The 23879-nt window shown below is 35.8% G+C and overlaps 1 protein-coding gene across 4 annotated transcripts in view; it reads left to right on the forward strand.

Moving 5' to 3' along the window:
• Window positions 1-23879, forward strand: part of FRS2 (fibroblast growth factor receptor substrate 2) — a 128307-nt gene that overhangs the window by 50579 nt on the left and 53849 nt on the right. For all 4 annotated transcript variants that reach the window (XM_001362695.4, XM_056798449.1, XM_016425660.2 and 1 more), the window contains 2 exons: window positions 16339-16434; window positions 17046-17088. The gene's annotated coding sequence lies outside the window, so the exon portion shown is untranslated. The remainder of the gene's footprint in view (window positions 1-16338; window positions 16435-17045; window positions 17089-23879) is intronic.

Here is a 23879-nt window from a genome sequence, read left to right on the forward strand (position 1 = left end):
AAGTCCTTTGAAGACATTATGGTTCTGAAGTGGCACTTGTTTCTTCTCCCCTGTTAGAATACCAACACTGCATCATTATACAGCTACATTTAAATAACTAATGACTTGCTTGAGTAAATTTTATTAAAATTTATATTATATTTAACCAACTCTTTGCTTGAGTTTGGGAATTCTGAGCTGCAATATTTTAAGGTGATCATTAGTCGGAACTAAAAATATTATGCCCATTTAGGAATGAAGGACCTCCAAACTGCCTAAGAAGGGGAAAATGGACCGATTAGAGATAAGTTGAGCAAAGCCTTCCTTCTGATCAGTGGGGGAATGGGTCTTCAGATTGCTACTGTAATCTAATCTGACTGGAATCTGGAGAAACAGCCTCAGAAAGGAAAAAATGTAGGAAGAAATGTAGGTTTGAACTTTGGAGTAGGACTTCTTAACTTGAGGTCCATTAACTTATTTTTATAGAATATTTTGATAACTATTTCAATACATTTGATTTCCTTTATAAATCTGTGAGTATTATTTTATGTATTTAAAAACATTTTTCTGAGGAGTCTATGACATTCATCCTATTTCCTGTCAAAGAATCCATGATACAAATAATACTAATAACCTTTCCTTTAGCAGAATCTAGGCTAGGAGAGATAATTGGCAGGATGGAATAAACAATGTATTTGAAATTGAGGATGTATGTTTGGGGCAAATGAGTTCCTTCACCTCTGTAATAGTTAAAATTAGGGGGCCAAGCTATGGCAGGAAGAAATTAGTTTCTCTCTGCTAGAGGTATTATATTTTATAAGGTTTATTAAAGGTTAAAATATAAAGAAAATACAAAATAAGAAAGCACATGTCTAGGTGGCCTGAGAGGCCCAATTCAACTTCACTTACATCATGAAAAGACCCGTCTGCTCGGAAGCAGAAGTAGGAAAAGACCCCAGTAGTTTTTACAGCCAGGTTATATAGAAATTTTAACCTCGCCCAGGTGGAAATCTCAGTGAGATTAGAGGTCATTCTGGGAGCTAGCAAGGACTCCTGGGGATTGGAGTCCGGAGTTCAAGTCTCCATTTTTACACCTCTCTGGTCTTCATTTTGCTCTGAATCCTAGACCTAGGTTCAAGCCTTTGCCAGCTACATGACCATCATCAATTCAATCAAAATTATATACCTGCCTCATTGTGTTGTTTTGAATATCATGTAAGCCAGTATAATTATCCTATTAAGAACAGTAGTGGTTTGAGTCTAATCCCTCTGCTGGACCTTAGTTTCCTCGACTAGATGATCTCTAAGATAACTTTTCAGTTTTAGATCCTGTGATACTGCTCAAATCTACATACACCACAGTCCTATCAGGATGCTTTCCCCTTAGAGACTTTCCTTTGGTTCTTTTAATATTCCCAAGAATATTAATTGAGCACTAGGATGATTATCTTTTTGTTGACTTCCAATTTGAATCTAGTACTGGCACATTTCATTTTCAAACATTAAATGTTCTTGGATCCTTTTCTGTCATTTTTCATAGGCTTTCATTGGTAATGTGAGAAATAGAATCTTACTTATGCCTTCCATGTCGACTTAATTTTAGTAGACATTTAATGTGTTTTATTAAGACATTATGTAAAGCACTTGTTGTACAAAGATGAAAAATAGAAGTTTATTTCCTAAAGCAGCTTACTGCAAAGTCAGAAAGTGTTAGACTTACAAATAAGTATGTGAAAAGTAGGCAAGTGTGTGGAAATATAGGCAAAATGGAAAAACTGAAATGATTTTCAGTCTTAGCTGGAATGGGTAAAGAAAGCAGGGATGGCTACATAGAGGAGACTGGGCTTGACCCGGAATTTGATGAGAATGAAAAAATGAATAAAAAAAGATTTTTTAAAAGCACTGTTACTGGCACAGGTCTAAAAACTGGGAATAGCAAGCTAGAGAATCTCTTCCTTCAAGGAACTTACATTCACATATAAAAGGAAGCTAGAGTTGAAAGGATTGGGGCAAGAGCAGCAGCTGGTTGTTTAAGTTTTTTCCTCTTGTCATTCAGGTATTACATGATCTGAGAGAATATTGGTGTTAAAAGCTGAGTTTTGTGGTAGCTCAAAGTCATTGAAATGAATGTGTGGTTTCCTAAATATACTTCAAGTGGCTTTCTTGGTGTTAAATTTTATGCCCATCTTGTCTTTTGTAGTACTCCTCTCACTCTCATCACATTTTTGTATTTCCTTTTTCCTTACTCCATCTTGCCTTGTGTACATTTCATTCTACCTTCTAGGTTTTAAGCATCTTGAGGTGACAGACTGCCACTTTTCATCTTTATATTCCCAAGAACATTTCAGACACTGAGGTCAGCTAGGACAAAGGCTGGGACAAGTGGGGATATAGCACTAAGGGTTGAAGTTGCCCCCCCAAAAGGAGAGTGAAAAGAGTATCATTGAAGATTTTGTTTTTAAGTAAGGAAAGGACAGAAATGAGAAGGAAATCTTTGGAAATTACTGGTCACATTTATTATATTTCACATATTGAGATTTTTCCCAACTCAGGATCTATGGAAGAGAGTGGTGCTGGCTGGTCTGTCAATGAGCATTTGTCAGACAAGTATGATAAACACTAGTGATACAAAGGGAGGGAAAAAACAGTCCTTCCCTTTAGGAACTCATAGACCAAGGAGGGAAAACAACACTTAACCACTATGTATGAACATCAGACATAAAAAATAATTTGTGAGCTAGTCTTACTTTAGAGGGAAGTACTATGATTAAGAAAGGTAGAAGGTGAGACTTTAGCACATACTTGAAGGATGATACCCTAGGGAGGATGAGAAGAGAGGATTTTAGGCATGGGGGAGAACCACGGAAAATGCCCAACATTGGGAGATGGAAAGTTTCTTATGAGGAACAACAAGGAGACCAGTGTTATAGGATTGAAGAATCTGTGAAGGTAAGGTCTAAAAAGCCTAGAAATGTAGGACAGGGCCCAATTATGAAGGAGTTAAAAAACTTGGCGGAATCTACTAGAAAAACCACTATCCACATTCAGAGGAAAAACTGGGAGTAGAAACAGAAGAAAAACAACTGCTTGAATACATGGGTCAAGGAGATATGACTAGGGATGTAGACTCTAAATGAACATCCTAGTGCAAACATCAACAGCATGGACATAAGTTCTGATCAAGGACACAAGTAATACCCAATGAAATTGCGCTTCGGCTGCGGGAAGGGTTGGTGGAAGGGAGGGAGGGAAATATTGTGATTATTGTAACCCAGGAATAATGTTCTAAATTGACTAAATAAATTAATTTTTAAAAAATGAAGGAATTAAAAGCCAAAAGTGAAATAAATTTTATATTTTATCCTGCAAGAAACTGGAAACTACTGATGTTTGTTTATTTTTTTTTTAAAAAAACTTTTTTTTTTAAAACCCTTACCTTCTGTCTTGGAATCAATACTGTGTATTGGTTCCAAGGCAGAAGAGTGGTAAGGGCTAGCAATGGAGGTTAAGTGACTTGCCCAGGGTCACACAGGTAGGCAGTGGCTGAGACTGACCTAAGACCTTCCATCTCTAGACCTGGCTCTCAATCCACTAAGCCACCCAGCTGCCCCTACCACTGACGTTTATTGGAAAGTGAGGGAGAATTGTGATATAGAGCTTTAGAAAGATCAACTTGACAGTTGATTGGAAGGTTGGCCTGGGAAAGGGAGAGCATTTTGAGGCAGAGGAACCTGCCCCAATTCTCCACGTTATTGCAGTAGTTCAGGGATGTGGTGATAAAGGTCTGAAATGGCAAAAGTGGTGGCTGGGTCAGAGGAGAAGAGAATGTTTAAATGGGATATTACAAAGTAAAAATGAAAGGACTTGGTATATATGACTGGTTATGAGGGATGTGAGAAAGTGAAGAGTCAAGAATGACATATAACTTGCAAACCTGGGCAACTGTGGGGATGATGGTAGCTGTTAAGATCAAATTGGATAGATCTAAACTTGACTTACTGTTTAATACATAGAGGAAAAAAATGAAATTCACAGTAGAGTTGATAATTTAAAGGACTTGGGGAATAATTTTCAAGATCCTCCCCTTCCTTAGGAGGGAGTTGATTCCAAAATAATGGATATCCTGCAACCCCTCCAGCATGTTGCTATTTTTTGTCATCTTTGTCAATTTTTTTGGTGGTGTTTTGATTTGCATTTCTTTTATTATTCCTGATTTGGAGCATTCTTTCATTTTGTTGCTAATAGTTTATAGGTTGTCTTTTGAGAACTGTTTGTTCATATCCTTTGAACATTTATCTATTGGGGAATGGCTTCTGGTTTTAAATAGTTCTTTTTTTTATCTATAAATCTTGAATATCAGATCTGTATTAGAATTCTTTTTTATATATGTCCTTTTTTTCTGAATCAATCATTTCCTTTTTATCCTGTGTTAATATTGCTTTTCCATTTCATATTACCAAAGTATCTTTTTTTTTTCATCACTTCTCTCTCCTTTGGTTAAGAATTTGCTCTATTAAAACTATGAAAAGAATCTGATCGGGTTCTCTGCTAACTTTTTTTATGATTAACACCATTATTATTCAGGTTACATTTTTTCTTTTGAGTTGGTTGTGATAATGGTATTCAATACATTATTAAAAAATTTTTTTAATATTATACTAAAGTGAAAGTGAAATGAAGTCAGCATCCATTCAGTCTTAGGCAGAAACATTCCATATCTGACTGCATCATTTCTTTGTGACGCTATTCAAGATAGAGTTGGCCCCAGTGAACTTTTTCTTGCCCCATTTTAAAAAGAGGAGACCAAAAATCTTATATATTCCTCATATCATTAAACATTTAAGTGCCTACTATGTATCAGGCACTGTGCCTGGTATTGAGGGATACAAAAAAAAGACAAGATAGTTCTTGCCCTCAAGGAGGTTACAGGCTAATGAGGGAGACAACATGCAAACAAATATATAAAACAAGCGCCTTACTGAATAGAGGGAGAATACTAGAATATATTTTATTCCTATCTTGCTTCTGCTTATGTAAATAAAATCCGCCCATCTTTTGAGGTACAGCTAAAGGTTAATGTAGACAAAACATTTTCCAACTGTTCTAGGCTTATTGATTTTCCTCTTTTCTATACTTCCTCTTAAGTACTTTTATTGTCTTTTATTAATTCACTGTTATATTAGAGACAGCTGTGCAGTAGTGGGAAAAGCACAGGAATTTAAATCACATGATTTTGATTTGAATCTTTATTCAAGTATTAGTGACTCCATGGCCTTAGGTAGGTCTTAGGGTCCAACCTTTTTCTTCATTAGTGAAATGAAGAGGGTTGGTTGAGTATAGTGATTTTTTTTTTTTAAGATTCCTTTCAATTCTGAGACTTGCATGTTTTGCATGTTTTATGAACTTAGGCAATGTAGTATCTCCGAGCACTAATTTCCTTAGCTGTAAAAATGAATGTAGTGCCTTTCCTCTCTGCCTCAGGATTGTTGAAGATCCAATGAGATATATAGAAAATAATTTTGTAGACTATTAAACATGAAATAGTCATTCAGGCATACAGGGATCCATCAGAGTAGGTACAATCTACACTACCATACTTTTGCATGTCACAACCCCATTGCAACTTCATAGGTGGTCTTCATAAACCACTATGGCAGGAAAACTCATTGCTTTTTGGCCAAGCTTCTTTTGATTATCCTTCCAGAACTTAAATGGTCTAGATTTTGGATGCTAGGAATACAGCAAATTGCCTGCCCTGTCCATAAAACTTTTCCATAATGATAAGATCTGAGTTTTGTGCTTTGCTGGAATAATCTTTGAGAAAGCAAAGCCTCCCCCCACCCTCACCCCCCATACCATCACAGAATGTCACATTGTGTCTTTTGTCAAAATAAGGAATTGTAAGTTGTTATATTTGTTGAAGTCATACCTCCATTTAGATTTTAAGCCCCTTGTGGAGTTGAGATCGTGACTTATTCTTTTCTGTTAACACCAAGCTCGAGAGGCATTCAGTAAGTACTTGTTGCTGACCAACATAGATAAGTATTTAATGAGAACAAATTATACTCATGAAGTAATTGAGCCCTTTAAAATAACCGTATGTCATATATGTACCTAGTTATTTGCATGTTGTCTCCTCCACTAGAATTCAAGCTCCCCCAAGGGCAGAGATTGTTTTTCCTTTCTTTGTATCCCCAGGGAGTCTAATGCCTGGTACATAATGCATTTGATAAGTTCTTGTTGACTGATATATATGAGAGAGGGGAAGAGGGAGAGGGAGAGAACATAAATACATGTTGATCAAAAGGAGAATTGGTCCCTGGGAAATGTGAGTTTGTGAATTAACAAAAATTCATTTGCGCTAAGGGAAAACAAGCACAAGTGGGTCTGTAGCTTCTTCATATTAAAAAAAATAGCTTGAGGGGCAGCTAGGTGGCTCAGTGGATTGAGAGCCAGGCTTAGAAATGGGAGGTCTTGGATTTAAATCTGACTTCAGACACTTCTTTATGTGTGTGACCCTGGGCAATCCACATAAGCCTCATTGCCTAGCCCTTACCACTCTTCTGCCTTGGAACTAACACGCAGTATTGATTCTAAGACAGAATTCTAAGACAGAAGGTAGGGTTAAAAAAATAAAAGATAACTCGTCAACTATATATATTTTTAAGTCAACACATTCTCATGTAAATGGTTAAATTTTTACCCTGTGATTTGAAGAGAGTAAATTTTATTTTGATAGGCTGGTAAAAAATGCCATATCTTAGTTTTGCTTGGTTTCTAGAGTTATTAGATTGTGGGTTTGTATCACAGGATTGTGATTTGTTAAAAGTTGCTAGAGTTCATGGCAGATAAGATTTTCTGTTTTCTGTTGTATATATAGACCTTTTGTATATTTTTCCATGAAATAGCTTTACAGTTTATTCATTTGTATCATTTTGGCACATTCTAGCTTAAATATAGCTCAACTCTTCCATCACTAGTTTGTACAAATACTAGTCATTCAAAATGTCAAAATTTGGACTTAACCCAGGAGTTGCAAAGAATGCAAGCTTTTATATATTGAAAGATACTAAGCTCACTTAGGAGGAGGGTTAAGTAAAATACTGTATTTATGAGAGTAGTTTAAAACAGGCTTTAGAGTTCCTGTGTGCCCAAAGTATTTCTCAAGTGTGTTCTATACTATAGCAGGTAATGAATTGGAGCTGCAAGAAGCAATTAGTAGTACTGACCTTTTGCTGAAAGTTCTAGGAGTAAACATAAATCAGTAGAACATTTTGAGAAGAGTGGTAAAGTCATAACTGAACTTAGAAAGTGTTCATTCTTTTAACTCTGGCAAAATTTTGGAATGCTTCTGGGTTTTCTTGTCTCAAACTTCATATTTTAGGTTTTGGAGTATTTCAATGGACTACTTGCTAAAGTTATGTCTCCTTTTATATAAGGGCAGCATTACAGCCCATGGCCAGAAAATGAAATTCTATACAGCTCTGTTTTCAGTGAGTTCTTGTTTTAGTATTGCATTTTGTGAAAAATAGGGGCCTTTTCCATCCAACACCTTTGCTTATCCAGATGAATCAATAAGTCAATGCATTTTACCCCCTCTAGTTATTGCCATGCCAGGTCCTACAGTATATTTATCAAGTCCATTCAGCACACATTTATTTTTTTTTTTTAAGCCCTTACCCTTGGTCTTAGAATCTATACTAAGTATTGGTTTGTAGGCATAAGGGGAATAAAAGGTAAATAATTGTGATTAAGTGAATTGCCTAGGGTCACACAGCTAGGAAGTGTCTGAGGTCAAATTTGAACACAGAACCTCCTCTCTCTAGGCCTGGCTCTCTATCCACTGAGCTACCTAGCTGCTTCTCAGCACACATTTATTACAGTATGTACAAGGTATTGTGCTAGATGATGGTGAGATGATAAGAATTGGTCTCCGCCTCAAGGAATGAGCAGCCTTAATACATGGTACAGGACAAACTGGTGTTGACTCCATTGACATTAGCTCAGTAAGGATCCAAGTCTCCTTTCATAAGGTATGTAAGAAAATAAATATTCTCTTGAATAAAAATTTCCTCATTCCTACATTATTTACTTTGAAGATTGTGTTACCAATTTATAAGTTTGAATTTCCACATTATATTTTTGGATAGTTTGAGTTCTTTCTGTTCACATGCCCAAACTTTCCATGTCCATTAATCCAATAAACATTTATTGAGTATATACCATACACAAAGCATGCGAATGCCTAAGGTCATTAAACAAATATGAGTAAGGGAAAATTGTTCCTGACTTTGAGGAGGAAACAATGAATTAGGAAGATATGTATTACAAATAATGCAGAATACAGTGTGATAATTACACAACAAATACCAAATTCAGAGGAGAGGGGAAAGTACTTGGTTTAAAGTGATTAAGGAAAGCATGATTAAGGATATGGTATTTTAAGACTGTCATGAAGAATGTTATTGCTGTAGATGTAATATTTCATTAGGTAAATATTAGATAATATTACTACCTTAAGATACCAGATGTATATCTAGAAAGAAGATCAGAGGGCCTCTGGGTCTGTCTTGTTTTACAGATGAAGAAAAGTAAATGACTTGGCCAAGGCCAAATATTTGGAAGCACACACACACACACACACACACACACACACACACACACACACACACAAAACACAAACACACAGGGTCGTGTCTTAGTATTTCAGTTTTGCTGAAATTCATTGTCTTTGAATGGATATAGTATGCTATAAGGCTAAAAAGGATCTAATTAAAAAGGAATAATAGCCTAATGATGTTTGACTGAATTTGCTAAAAATTGGGAAATCATTGAGAGCTTTGGAATAGTGTAGTGATATGAACCTGCCATTTCCTATTACTGGAAGCCTTCCTAGCATAGATAGGGTTGGGCATATAAATGATACTCATAAATAATAATTTTAAAGATAAAGACCTAGGAGAACTATGATAATCTCTAACCTTCAAATTTCAACCTATCACCTTAAAAATAGCTGTCTGAAATTTGTATATGAGATATTTTCAGTTTAAAAAGCTGTATATTATGCAATTTTGGTTCTCATTTCAAGTTTGGGAGAAAATATTCTTAAATAAATGCATGTTTTTACTTACTAGAGTAAAATATAACTATTTTTCCCTCTCTTTGTTAGTGAATTGTATTTTTTTTTTAATATTTAATACTGGGACTTAGTGAAGATGGCAGTGTGAAAATCTGCAAAGGAGCTCAGCCTTCCACATAAATCCCAGTAAACCTGTGGAAAGGGCCCCAGAAAGACTAGTGCTAAAGAAAACCAAAGAGCTACAGAAGTTGCTCTAGCTAGTCCAGAATTGCTCAAAAAGATGGCCAGAATCCAAGTAGAAAAATGATTTGAAACTAGTGAAAAAGAAACAAATACTTTTTTGAATAACAGTTTCTTTCTGATTTGATATATTTATTTTAATTCAAATAATATTTGTAAGGTGCTCAGCACAGTACTTGTCATAGAAATGCTATATAAATACTAATTGTTGTCATCATAATCATTATTATTTTAAGAGTTGTATTCTCAATTTATGGAGTTAGGTAGAGTAAGGAGTTCAGGATGTCTGAGTTTGTGGATTTGTGTGATTGTAACAAAAGTGGTGTCCTTGATGTCAGAGTGGGGTCCCTAGCACAAAAAAAAGTTTTCAGAATCCATATGTTAGAAGCCAAGAGAGAAGCCATGCCCAGAAAGCCAGAGTGGTTCTAGCAATTGGACCTGAATCCAGCCTTTGCTGTGAACAGAGAAGTTGCATGGCAGAAATAACTCCAGTAATTAGAGACCACCAACCAGATTCATGCCTTGGTTCATCAGAGCAGCAGTTGGGAAGGAGCCAACCCCCATAGGGCAATGTTAGGGAGATAGAAGCCAGCCCAGTGCTTGAGTGCCAGGATGAAGTGGATGAGTGTTCAGGTGGCCTGAGACCAGTGTAACCCAATGTCCTCCTGGTTTCCATTAGGACCAAAGTAGGCATGGCAAGGCTGGCACCTGCTTTATGTAGGTGGATCAGTTTTCTCATTAAGGAGGAAAGGAATTCTTCTGCATGGGCACCTCGCCACTTCCCCTTTTATGGATTGTCTTTTTCTATTAGAATGTAAAGCTTCTTGAGGTCTGGGCTGTCTTCTGCTTAGCATATTACCTGGCATCCTAAATGCTTAATAAAATACTTGTAGGGATGGCTTGATTGACTTTGTCTGAGTCCATGTTCTCCTAGCTAAAGCTCTACTTTTCTTTTTCCCAATCCTCATATTTCATGGATTCAAGGACCTTCGTTATCCTGATTCCCCTCCTCTGGAGCTTGTCAGTGACCTTCCTAAACTGTTGGATCATACATAAGACTACATACAATATTGCATGTATGTTCTGGCCATGCTAGACTACAGAGGTTCTGTCATCTCCTTTATTCTTGGAAGCTGTTCTTCTAATGCATATGTGCGAATTGAACCCTGTGACTTGTCTGTAGTTACAGAGTATTAGAGGCAGAATTTGAATCCGGATCTTTTTGATTTCCAAGTTCAGCTCTATCCCTTAGATCACATTGCTGGTTTTTAGCATTTTTAAAAAATAACGACATTGTTTTATTGTCTATAGTAAATGTTTCCCTCTGTGACCCTCATATGAAGTGGAGTTCCAGGAAGATATGAGCTTTGTTCTCTCTGCCATCCACCCTAACTATTATGCAATTGTTGATATCACTACATCATTCTTATTCCCTTTCCCATGACCTTTAAAATGTTTTTGGCAGTACCTTCTTTTGAAAGACTCTTAGTACTAGAAATGTTACCTCTTGAAGAAAACACTCTAGTTTGATAGAAGATACTCTGAAATTTATACCTAAATAATATATCCATTTGGAGCTTATTGTGACATTAAATTTTAGTCTAAACTTAATTTCTACCAGATTGCCTTCCAGTATCCTCGTTGTTTTTGTTAAGGATCCTTTTTGCATTTTTGTTTTCCACTTACTCCATTCTAAGGTTGGTGCATACATTTTGCTTCTTGACCCCTCATCATATCCTCCTAACGTCGTTGTTTGCCCAGAACTTTCTTGCTTGGGGGACTATCCTAACAAGAATGATCCCTGTCTCCAGAATTGTCCAATCTTCTTAAATATTCCCTTTCCCCACACATACATGCTTTTTTGTGCAGCATGTTTCAGTGTTTCCAGGTAATTTCCTGAAATGAGTAGGACTTTATTTCTGGTCCCTTGCCCATTTCACGTTCTCTATTCTCCCAAATCTATGATTGCAGGTCTGGATACCCCCAAAAAAACCTATAGTCCTATAACTTTTTTAAGCCTATTCCAGGTACAATGTGTTTCTTATCTCTCCAGCTAATCTTGTTCCTCCCCTCATCTCCCTGCTGGAGTGTTTTTTCACTATTTTTTCCCACCCCCACTTCCCAAATATTGACTGATTTATGAGGGAATGTAGGTTTTAGTCCAAGAAATATTAATTCATTTCTTCTTCTGTTCCTTCTTCTAACTTCTAAAAAAATTCCCTTAGCTCTTCTGCCTTTTAGGTTCTTTTGTATGTGCAAACCTCTTTGGTTGAAGGCCAGTGAGATAGTTTTTTGAAAAATTGTCTTGACTAGCCATAGACAATGAAGGCATTGATTTCACTGCTCTTGTCACCCCCCCCCCAACCCCCATTACTTTAGTTTTCTCATCTTTCTTTTATTTGATATGTTTTCATTTTACTTATGTAGCTCTGGCTTCTTTTGGAAGAAAAGACTCAGATTTCTTCATTTAGAAAAATGTCCATTTTTTTCATTGATTAGTTCCATTTTTGTTGAATAATTATAGAAAATTTGAGCTGCAAACAAATCTCCTTTGTTTTTTGGCATACTCATCTCAATATATCCTTTCATTTTATTTGCACAAACAGTGGCCTTAAATAATTTGCACTTATTTTCCAGGATAGATAAAGAATTCTATTTGCCAGAAATTGTTTGATGTTGTCAGAAGTTTTTCGACTGCATTTCATGATGAATTAAACTTGAAGTTTATCCCTGTCTGCTTTCTGTGGATTCTCATTCTTTATGTTGCCTTTTGTTTCTCTGGGGTATTTTTTTTCATAATTTCCTGAAGAGAATGCAATCTTTTTATTCCATTGTGTTTTTCTGGAAAACCTATGATTCTTAGATTATTTCTACACATTTTATCTTCAAGTTGCCCTTTTTCGTATCTCCATTATTTAGCACAGTACCTGGCACTTGTTTTCAGTCTTGTTTCCTTACATTCCTCTGTAGGTCACACTTTGACTCCTCCTTTGATGACAGATTCCTAGAGGGATGGGCATCAAATCTGTCTCAGTCTTCTTATGTTGAGAAATTCACCCCCCCCACACACACACACACAGTAGTATGCTTTTAATGACTCCAAGCATCGTAAAACTAAGGACCACCTTTTTTAATGCCTATATTATTTTTTCAATAAAGGTTTATTTCCCCCAATTACATGTAAAAACAATTTTTAGTGTTTAAAATTTTTTTTGAGTTCCAATTTCTCCTTCCCTTCCCTCCCCTCTCTTTGAGATGGCAAGCAATCTGATAAAGATTTTACATGTGCAATCATGTAAAATATTTTTCCACATTAGTCATTTTTTGGATGAAAAGTAGAAGAAAAAAATAAGCAAAAAAAGAAGAGCATGAACTATTATAGTATGCAAATTTAGTCTGCATTCAGTTTGAGAAATTCACTTTTAAGGAATTTTCTAAATTCAGACTGCAATACCCATCCAGTGTGACTTCTGCTGGGATAAACTCTTAGATGCATATTATTAGTTCCCTTTCCTTCATTCTGTGGTGTGCCATTGGTCCCATGATATCCTGCTGCCACCCCTCCAACCCAGGCAAAGAATACTTCACTTTTCCCATGCCTCCTCTGATCCATAGAGGGTAGGCTGAGTTGAGATCTGCTGCTTCTTGATATATAATGGTGAGATGAAAGTCTTAGTAGAGCGAGCTGGCACAGACTGAAGCTGTAATGAGAAAACTGCTTAGTGGATCCTAGAGGTTTTGCCACAGTGCTAGACCACAGGGTTATAAGAGAGGATTGCTGAGTGAGCATCATTCATCAGTTAGTTCCTTTTCAGCTATTGGCCTTCTTTGCTCTTCAGTGACTGTTGGTTATTTGAACTCTTGCATAATTCTAATTTTGAGGGAGTTTTGAGAGTTGTGAGAAAATACCTACAATAGCATCTTGATGACCACATGATCTGCTGCTCTCAGTATCAGTGTGTCTTTAATTTCTTTACGTTTGATTTTATTGGATGCTGATGAATGGGGATGCCACTAATGTAGATTTAAATATAGGTGTCTTTAGAAGAAAAAGTTGAAACTAGCTATATTTTAAAGGAATTAAAAATATTCCCTTAGGTTCAATAGCCTGAGTCATCTTTGACTAATCACCATCTCTCAAATCCCCTACCCATATCCATCTTTTATTGCCTGTCAACTTCACTTTTTGCCATTTCTCTCCAGTACTCCCCTCTTCTCTCCTCTGGTACTGCTCTCACACTGATACAGATTCCCATCACCTCTCTTCTAGACTGTTGCAGTAGTTTGTTGGTGGGTCTATCTACCTCAAGCCTCTCCCCACTCCAATCAGTCCACCAAACAACCACCAAAGTATTTTCATAAAATTGTTAGCATAGGGCCGATCCTATCACCTTCCTACTCAGTAAACTCTGGTGGCTCCCTATCCCCACCCAGATTCAAATACAAAGTCCTTTGGTGGTTAAAGCCCTTCATTACCTAGCCAGTCTTCTTAAACCTTCCTTCCCCCTCATGCACTCTTCAGTCCAGTTACATTGACCTCTTTGCTGTTCTTCCAACAAGACATTTTAGTCTTGTTTAGAAGGTTAGACTGTTTAGACAGCTTTAGACATTTTCCCTCTACCTAGAATGCTCTTTTCATCTCTGCCTCTTGGCTTTTTTGAAGTCCCAGCTAAAATCCTTTCTTCCACAGGAAGTCTCGCATAAATCTTAATTCTAATGTCTTCCCTCTGTTATTTTCTATTTATGCTGTATAGTTTGCAGTGTGTATGTTTGTTTACCTGCTATCTTCTCCATTAGATTGTGTGTGTGTGTTTTTTAAGCCTTTATGTTTATGGCTTTAAATCCACTGAGCTACCCAGCTGCTCCCTTCTCCATTAGATTGTGAACTTTTTGAGGGCAGGGACAGGCTTTTATTCCTTTTTTGCATTGCTAGTGCTTAGCCCAATGCCTGGTGCATAGTAATCATTTAATAAATGTTAATTGGCTGACTGACTGGGGTGTCTGGAGATGCTTGGGGAAAGGGAGTTATTGCATTAGGTTCCCTTTTTGTTTTGTTTATTCACAAAAAAAAAATGTATTTCATAAGCCACTGCTGATGACCCACATAGGGAAGAACAATCAGCTGTTCTCGTTGACTTGGGATTCTGTTTGTTTCGTTATAGTTTAATTAGCTTAAGTGTGACTACTTTCAAGACCTCAGTATGTGATGGCCAGAACTTGGGTCTCTACTATAAAATTCTGTTGTTAATTCCTTTTTCTTATAACTGAAAAAAAATAGGAATAAATAACTCCCTGGTGAACATTATTATGAATTAATCTGGTCTACTATTAGCTGTCATTTACAAAAAAATGATATTACTTATACTTAAATAATGTCTAGGGTTCTAAAAGGACCTTAGGAGAGATACCAGGTTAAACCCCTCCTCCTTTCATTCAAAATTCAACAAATATTTATTATATCTACTTAAGAGTTGTGAAAGAGTGACAGAGTGCTTTCTAATCTTAAAGTTCAAGATGAATTCCAATTACTACTATTTAGACTTCCCACTTAATGGTATGAACCCCACATGTGGGAATTCCTCTTCCAGATGCAAATACTAATTTACTTAGAATTTAATAGATTAGAGATAAGAGTTGACTAAGAGGTTAAGAGTCTTGCCCTGGTTTACTTGGCTAAGAAGTGGAAGGTCTGGCTTTGAAGCTGACACTTTTACTAGGATCCAGAGTTGTTTTCCTAAAGTTCAGTCCTAACCATATTGATATTCTACTTCATAAACTCCAGTGGTTGCCTATTATATAAGCTTTTCTCCATTTTTTTAAAGCCCTTCCCAATCCTAAACCACCTTTCCAACTTCAGTTTTTTATCATTCTATTTCTCATGTTCTCTGTTCCATCCAAACTGAATTTCTTGCTCTTAAGGGAAAGATCAGCTGACTTTGGCCATTGCACCTAGCTGTGCTGAGGTCCATTTTCGCCACACCTCACTCTTTGAATCCTTTCTTTTAAAACTGTGCTTATGCAACACCTTCTACATGAAGCCTTTTGATCCACCCCCCCACCCCCCACAGGTGTGTTGTGTGTTGTGTGTTTGGTCATTGTATCTTCAGTGGCTGGTACATACCAAGTGCTTAATAAATTCTGCTTGATTGATTTCTAAATCAAAGCTCAGTACTTTTTATCTGTGTTACTTGTGATATATGATATGACAAGAAATTGCTTTGCAGATTTTAAAAGTGCCCAAGTAACTCCTGAAAGTACTAAGGCACTACTGTAGGCTTTATTTTGGATTCAAAGATAAATAAAGCAGCCCTTGCCCTCAGAAGTGAAATTTTAGTAACTAAATTTAAATTAGATTATACCTACTAAAGGAGGGGAAAGAGTATCATGAATCACCTCAAACAAATTTATTTCATTATGAAATACTTCATGTGTATATATATATATATATATATATATATACATGCATCTTTTGTAGCATATTTATCTTTCTAATTATGTTATGCTTGGGCAAATTAAAACCGTTTTCTTGACCATTGCATACATAGTTCCACAGGAGAGTGTTACCCTCAAGTATTGTGTGTTAGGTGGCAAGAAGAAATAAATTAACCGGAGTAGGCAAATTTGGTATTAAAGGTTTGCCATTTTTAACCCACTTATTTTATCCACAGGCAGTAATTGAGTTAACTTTGTCAGTTTAACTCCTGAAAGTCTTTATGTGACATGCCTCCCTCAGTGGGGAACCAGCCTCCCTGAAGACCTAAGAGCTTATGGAATCCTAGCACTAGCTACATGGATCTGTAGGTTGTGATCCCTGCCCTCATTGATGACTTTACAGTCTGATTTTTTTCACCTGTGACTCTATAACACTTGTGCAATGCTTTTCTTTTTAAAGATGTCCAAGGGAAATTTTAGTCATACCTCAGTTACTTTTTAAGTTCTGTAAATATTATACTTAAGGAAAGATCAGTAAGTCTATGTGTGTTTGTTTTTGTCAAACATTTTCAAGGATAACATTCTTCATATTGGCACCTTTATTTCAGGAATGATAATAAGAAAGAGGGGAACCAGATGCAAACAGGATGAAATTGTTCATTTGTGATGAAGTAAAATGCAGCCGTGGCTTTTTAGTCATATCAGTAAGTATGCTCAAACCACTAATTCTTATTGACAGTAAAGATACATAATTATACAAATAAAAATATATCAGATATTTTTTACAGCAACTCACTTTGCATTTAATACATGATTTGACTACTCAAACATATAGCTGTAGTGTATGCTTCCCAAGTGAATGTATTTTTTAATGCTTATATTTGCCTCTATGTTCTTTAAAGTTTAAATTTATTTGTGAGGTTTTTTTTATAATTGGAAGTGAACTGGAAAATACCAGCTTTCAAGTAGAGCAAAATATGGTATGATATTTTGATACTCTGTGATAGAAAAAAATTATAAAACAACATTGATGGAGCTAGAAGGAACCTTACATATTACTTTGTCCAAGTTCTTCATTTTATTGATGAGGTGAAGTAATTTACTTGAGGCCACACATTAAAGTGTCTTGAATGTTGTAAAACGACAGCAAGTAGCAAATTTTAGAAATAAATTTATATTATTAAAGTTCTATAATGGATATATTCCCTAGCTTAAAGAAAAAAATGGATGGAATCTTATAAGAGGTTAATATATGGTCAAAGAATTTGTTATTTAGAAATTAATGTTTTAAACTTTTCTATCTAATATTTTCTAGGAAGGAAACTGCATCTGATTTTCTCGAAAGGGAAGTTTGCAAGGTAAGGGACTTATTGTAAAGCAGATAAAAAAGACATATTTGAATGTGTTTAATTGATACTTAAATTTCAGCTTGGGTTTTTTTTTTCTTCTTTGCCCATTTTTTACTAACAACCAAAAACCCTTCTTGATTTCTACTAAATCAGTCAGCAAGTAATTATTAAGTGTCTGCTGTGTGCTGTAAAGATAATTTTAGGGTTGTGACTTAAAGATCAAGAGTTAATTGGTCGCTAGGGAAAATCCCAAATAAAATACCCATGTCAGTCTGGAAATTTATGGTAATTTAATTAATATAGAGGGAGGGAATTTAAGGAGAAGGAGGGAAGAGGATATAGGATTCTCCTGCCTGGACTGTGCCAGAGGGAGTTTTAAAATCCCCACCTCTAGGTCTCTGAAGAAAAATAGAGACTTATTAGGGGATAAAGTTGGAAAAGTAAAGGAGGGAAAAACTCAGCCAGAAACTCACCACTGAACTGGACAATAGCTTATAGCCATGCTAAGATGCCGAAAGGCCAGCACGCTGCTCTCAGCTAACTCTTCACCGCCAATCAGGGAAAGAGAGTGATCTGAGAGACGAAAAGTCCCAAATATATAGACCTTTCACCCTTGTGTCTCCTCCTAAGTTTTCACATCTACCAATCACAGGCTTTCTCCAGGACTGTCCATACTTTTAGTTCTCATCTTCTTTGATTATATCTTTTGAGTTACTTAACACTTCTTTCTTAAGTTCACCTTTTATTAGTTACTTGACCTTTTTGTGATTTACTTAACATCTTTTTGTATTAAGATACTTGACCTTTTCGTGATTAATTTAACCTTTATAGTTACTTAACACCTTTTTGTATTAAGACCTAAAAATAGACTTAGCTTAAAGTTCTAGCTTCACTATAAGGTGAGAACTAAGTACCTTCATTGTTCAATCAGGAGATTACAACTTTATTTTCCCCTAAGTAGGGTGGAGTAATTTTAAAGTTCACAGTGCCCAGCATTATGCTAGCAGATGTTAATACAAATCAAATGTGAGTCAGTCCCTGTCTTTTTTGTTTTTTTTTTTTAATTTAATTTTTTTTTAACCCATACCATCTGTCTTAGAGTTAATACTGTGTATTGGCTCCAAGGCAGAAGAGTGGTAAGGGCTAGGCAATTGGGGTCAAGTGACTTGCCCAGGGTCACACAGCTGGGAAGTGTCCGAGGCCAGATTTGAACCTAGGACCTCCCGTCTCTAGGTGTGACTCTCAATCCACTGAGCTACCCAGCTGCCCCCTCAGTCCCTGTCTTAAAAGGAATTCATATTCTATGAGAGGAATGTTTACTATGTTTACAAATAAATAAATACAGATTTATATAAAGTGATTTGATGGTAAGAGATGTGCATATGTTGAAGAAAGAAGAAACTAAAAACTGGGGAGAATCACAGAAGGGCTTCCTGAAATAGGTGACACGAGTTGAGTCTTGTAGGGGAACTTAAGGGTTCCAAAAAGTGAGGAAAGAGAGCATTTTATGCATGGAGGACTTTCTATTCAAAGACAGGGAGATGGAAAGTCACACAGAGGCAGGGTCAAGTAGGCCAATTCGAAACATATGAGGAGGGTGATGTCTGATTAGCCTGAAAAGATTAAGTAAAGCCAGGTTTTTAGGACTTTAAATGCCAATCAGAACAGTGGTTTTTATTTTATCGGAGAAACAATGGGGAGCCATGGAAGCTTCTTTAGTGCAGAAGTGATTTTTTTTATTCCTTTTTGAGTTCTTTCAGGGATTTCCACCAATTTCCATTTTTTTGGTGGAGAATTTGAATGTGGTTGCTTGGATCTCACCATCTCTTGTTGCTTCTGTTCTTTGCTCTTTTTCCCTATAGAAATTTTCAAGGGTCAAGAGTTTTTTTTGCTGCTGGTTGCTCATTTTCCTACCAATTGACTTGGAAATCTATATACTCCCTCATAAAACTCACTTTGTAACAGGTTATTAACTAAATTACCAAATTAATAATACATTTTCTTTTGTAATTCTAGAACTTTGGAGCATATCCTCTTTTCCCTTTATCTAATTTATTGCTTTCTTGTGTGTGTGTGTGTGTGTGTGTGTGTATTTTTTTTTTTGAGTGAAAAATTCTGGATATTTTTTCTAATGTACATATATATTTGGCCTATATTTGAAGAAGTTGCTAGTGTTCTCATCTCAAAGTATTAGATCCATGCTGCCCTTTGGGTGGGATCAGGTTTTATAGTCTAAGGAGGAAAAATGGTAAAATGTCTTGATAATAATTTATATTTCACTGTTAAGCTAAATTTGTGAATTTTATCTGACCCCTCTCCATTTTATAGTTTTGCAGAGAAATTAGTTTTCACCTCTTTCAATATAACTAACTATTGGAGCACAAGATTTCTTTTTCTCTTTGATCTAACTTGCATTTTTGTTGTATTGGGCTTCTTGTGAACAAATAAAAGAACAGGAGTGTATAACTCTTCGTTCCTGGGCTCACTATTGCACCTCTGATTTCTTTACTTACTGAACCTCTATTGTAAAGTTTTTTGTTGATGTTAAAATTGCTTCAATTGCTTGTATTGTTTGAACCTTTTGATTTTTACCTTAACTTGCTGATTAAGGGAATCCAGAATTTTTATTTTGCTTTTGTTTTCCAAATTTTTTTTAACTGAAAAAAAAATTTCAGTTGTGCCATGTGACATTCAGCTTTTTGTAGCATCTCTAATTTTTATTGCCAAAGTATAACTGAACAGGGCTATTTTTCTCAAGGAATCTGGGGTGATTTGGGGGAATACCTTGCTGTAAAAGAGCTTATGAGATTTAGTTTTATTCTGCCAAATCATCAACAATATCTTGCTTTTTTGTGTTACTAGAACATATAATGCCACTCAGGTATAGCCTACAACCTGTTTCCTGACACCTTCCCTCCCTGAACAGTTGTTGTTTTTTTTTAACTTTTGAGAGCAGTAGTATCTTACAGAGGAGGGCAAAAACCAAACCAATGGTTTCACCAGAGCCTATTTGCATAGTATTTCAGAACTCCTGCCAGGACTTCATCAAAACCATAGCATTCTGAGGTCACATGAAGTCTCAATATTAAAATCACTCTGGCTGGCATTCTCATATTTTGCTATTGTCTGCCTTTACCTTCATTCCATCACATGATGGTGGATTGGACTTTGAGGAGATTATTGTGATGATTATTACTGTGAAAGCATGATGTTCATTATTGTCTTATAAATGGAGAGAAATAATGAAAGGTAAAATCTAAAGAAAGCTTGGCGAGATATCTAAATAAGCATAGTCTTCTCAGAGACATTTGTCAAGAAAAATGAAAGGAATACAAAGAAAAGACAAATGGGTCACAGTATTGATTATATTATCAAGAAAGCAGAAATGGTACTGAAGAGAATAAAAATGGGAACAGTTACCATATTCATCCAAGTATTATAAAGAATAGTAAAGAGCTAGAGCTGATACAGTTGTTAGGGCTCTGAGGGTCTAAGGTACAGCCTCTGAAAGGCAAGGTAACAGTGTTTTCATCTAAATCTTGGACCTTTTTAACACCAGAGAAAAACGACCAAGAGAATATTAATAATTACTGGCACATATGCCTCTTTTCTCATCTGTTAAAAATATTTGAGTCATCTGTTCATGAATTGAAGGCATCCTCAATGAAGGTATTAGTCATCATTCAGCAAGAATTTATTAAATACCTATTACTAGATTTTCACAAGTAGTGAAAATTTAAGCAAAAGCTATAGCAAATACAAATTTTTACCCTTCCTAATTTTTGATAATAAAGAAAAATATTTTATTTGGTTGAAGCAAACTAATCCTCATAGGCTATTTTGCAGCAAAGTGTCCTTAAGATCATCCAGGATTCCTTGATAAGAAATAGTGCTGTGTAGTAATTCTTTGATAATAAACTAGGGGTGCTATTAATCAAGGATATGTGTGTTTACCACTGTAATTGAGGAATTGCAGTGCTGAATATAGTTCTAAGAGGGATTCCCTGTGCATGACAAGATCCTTAAGGTATTTTTGTTTGCAGATGACCTTGTCCCAACTACATCAAGCCCCTCAACATTTCAGAGTCTCCTGGAAGAGATCTATAATCACTAAGGAATTTATCTTCTCCAGCCACTCAGGAAAGACCCAATGGATGAAAAATATCTTTTGCTCAGATTTCAACCGGTATTTAGATAGTTTACCTGTGGAACTAATCCACTAGAAGATATATCTGATACAAACAGTAGAGATAGACAGCTAATGGGTAAAGAGTTGAACAGGAGGAGAGGGCTGGATTGCTCTCAGAAAATTACAGAGCTCTTTGACCCTAGTTTCTCATGAAAGCAAAGACCTATCTTTTCAACCCTAACATTTTAAAAATATTATTATATGATAATGGGACATGGAGCATTACTGCTTTCGAAGAATGAATAGCACACAGTGGGCAGTGAAGTGAGGCATAGTGGGTGTAAGCAGATAGCAACATATACAAAGTGCTTTGAAAAAAAAATAGGAGTGAAGAGAGTCAATCAAGAAATGATATGGCAGGAAGAGGTAGTCTCAATCACATGCCAAGAGCAAAGAGGTGAACACTGAATAGCTACAATGCTTCATTGGTATCCTCATGCTGTCAGTATAAAGTGAGAAAGTCTTCTAAGATATATAAAGAAAGAAAGTCTTCTAAGATGTAGTATGGATACCCCCACATCTAGTCTTGCCATGGTATACTTGGTGAAGACAGAAAAACATTACACAGTGGGGCAGCTTGGGATAAATTTTGATCTATATCCTTGGAGAGAACTCCAGAATAATTGAGATCACAGAACTCTTTAAGTATTTGAGAATATTTTAAAAGAAGTATTTCTAATGAGTAGAAAATTTACAAAATGACTGAGTGAAAGCTCTGTGAAATACTTGCTTGTCATCCCAATTTACTAAACCAATTCTAAAATAATAATTTATTTGACTTCCACCTTTCCCTATTTGTTAGATAAATTTAAATTTGGAGTAAAATTTATCAGAGATTTCACTTGCATGTAGATATCAAGTGAAGTGAAGGATTGTATTTTTACTGGCTATGCCTATGGATTGGGAATTACTGAACTTGCAACTTTTAGAAATGTTTTCAGTGTTCAGAAATTGGTTACTTTACATGAACAGGCTCATTAGATAGAGGCATGATTTCCTTGGATGCTTTAGATTTTAAAGTTTTGTTTTTTAATCTTTGCATAAAGAAAATGCTTTTGATATTGTTTTAGGATTTTTAAGGAAAATGCAGTGATTTTATCTCTTTTTGTTTCCCTTTACATAATTTACCAGAGTACTGGAATTAAGTTAGCTTACTTTTATTCTAGTCATCCCTTTCCTTTGCTTTAGATTTTTCAAAACAAGCTCAGAATAGGTTGAAGCTCTACACAAATTGCTGCCACAGGACAAAAGTGCTGATCAAGTTAAATCAACCTCTGTAATGTGTATTGAAAAGAAAGCCTCTCCTCTCTACCCCCCAATTTGAAGAACAAGCATTTTAGTTGCCAACCAGAGCTGACTTTAAATGGACCAGCTGTCTGTATTAGGAGGATAGGGTTGCTAAGGTTACCATGGCTGTTTGAAGAAGAATGCAGCTGAGATGGCAAGTTCTTGATGTGTGAGCTGAGGGAAGGAATTTAGTGTGATCATGCATCAGCCTTCCTAATCATATGCTCACAGAGCACTGTGTGGGCGGCATGTAAAAACTACAAGTCTGCACTGGGGCTTGTGTGTGGTTACAATAATTTTGTTTTTGTAGGAGCCAGATTGAAATTAACAAAGTTGTATGAGTGGTTTTTGTTTTTAAAGGATTCTTCTGAGATATACAAAATTGAGCTAAATTTATCATTGCCCAAAATGGGCAAATAACATCATTATTTTTTAAAAATGATACTCATCTTAGTTAATTTTGTTATGATATAGCATTATTCCTGTTTTTTTTTCCTTTCACAGCCACTCATTCTTATGATCATTTCTTTGCATTTCCTGAAGAAATCATGTTGTCCATGTCATAGATATGGTCCTATTTAAAACATAGTCACAGAATAATAATTGGGCAAGGTTCTAAAAGAAGTAGGGTTAGTTAGCCTGTTTCATTTCTTCTTTTGAAGTCTTTTCTTTCCCAATGAGATCTTATCTGAGGTACATTGGGTCTTTCTTCCCTGGAGACCTTGCATTAGCTTGATTATGAGAGGGTAGAGAAGTTATAAATTATTTTATGCATTTGAAATGTTATTTAGTTTTTACCATAGACAATGATTGCCAGTTTTTTTAATGCCAGTTTATATATGTATTTTACATATATTTGAACCCATTTCTTTCCGTTTTCCAGAATTCTGTGATGATTTAATAGTCACACATGAGACCTTAAATGGCTGTGGTATACATAAGAAACAAATATTTTGAACATTGGCAACAATGCCCTCCACTAAAATGAAATTGATTTCACTGAAAGCAGATAGGTTATCTTTAGAAGTAGTTATCATTTTAACTTGATATAGTTAAATTCGAGATGAATTTTTAAAAGTAGCTGATTTTTTAAAATCCAAGTTTGACCTTTGGGCTTTCAGGATCATACCAATCACCTAACATTTTAGTTGTCTTTTTTCTCTAAAATGTGATACATTTCTAAAGGGCATCAAGATAATTTGGTTTTTCAATTTGTCAAAGCGGAATAATATGTCAAGTCATTAAGCATTTATTAAGTGTCTCCTGTGTACCAGACCCTGTGCTAAGTGTTTGGGATACAAAGAAAGACAACAAATAGTCCTTG

The sequence above is a fragment of the Monodelphis domestica genome, chromosome 5, assembly GCF_027887165.1.
Source record: "Monodelphis domestica isolate mMonDom1 chromosome 5, mMonDom1.pri, whole genome shotgun sequence".
NCBI classification, from domain to species: domain Eukaryota; kingdom Metazoa; phylum Chordata; class Mammalia; order Didelphimorphia; family Didelphidae; genus Monodelphis; species Monodelphis domestica.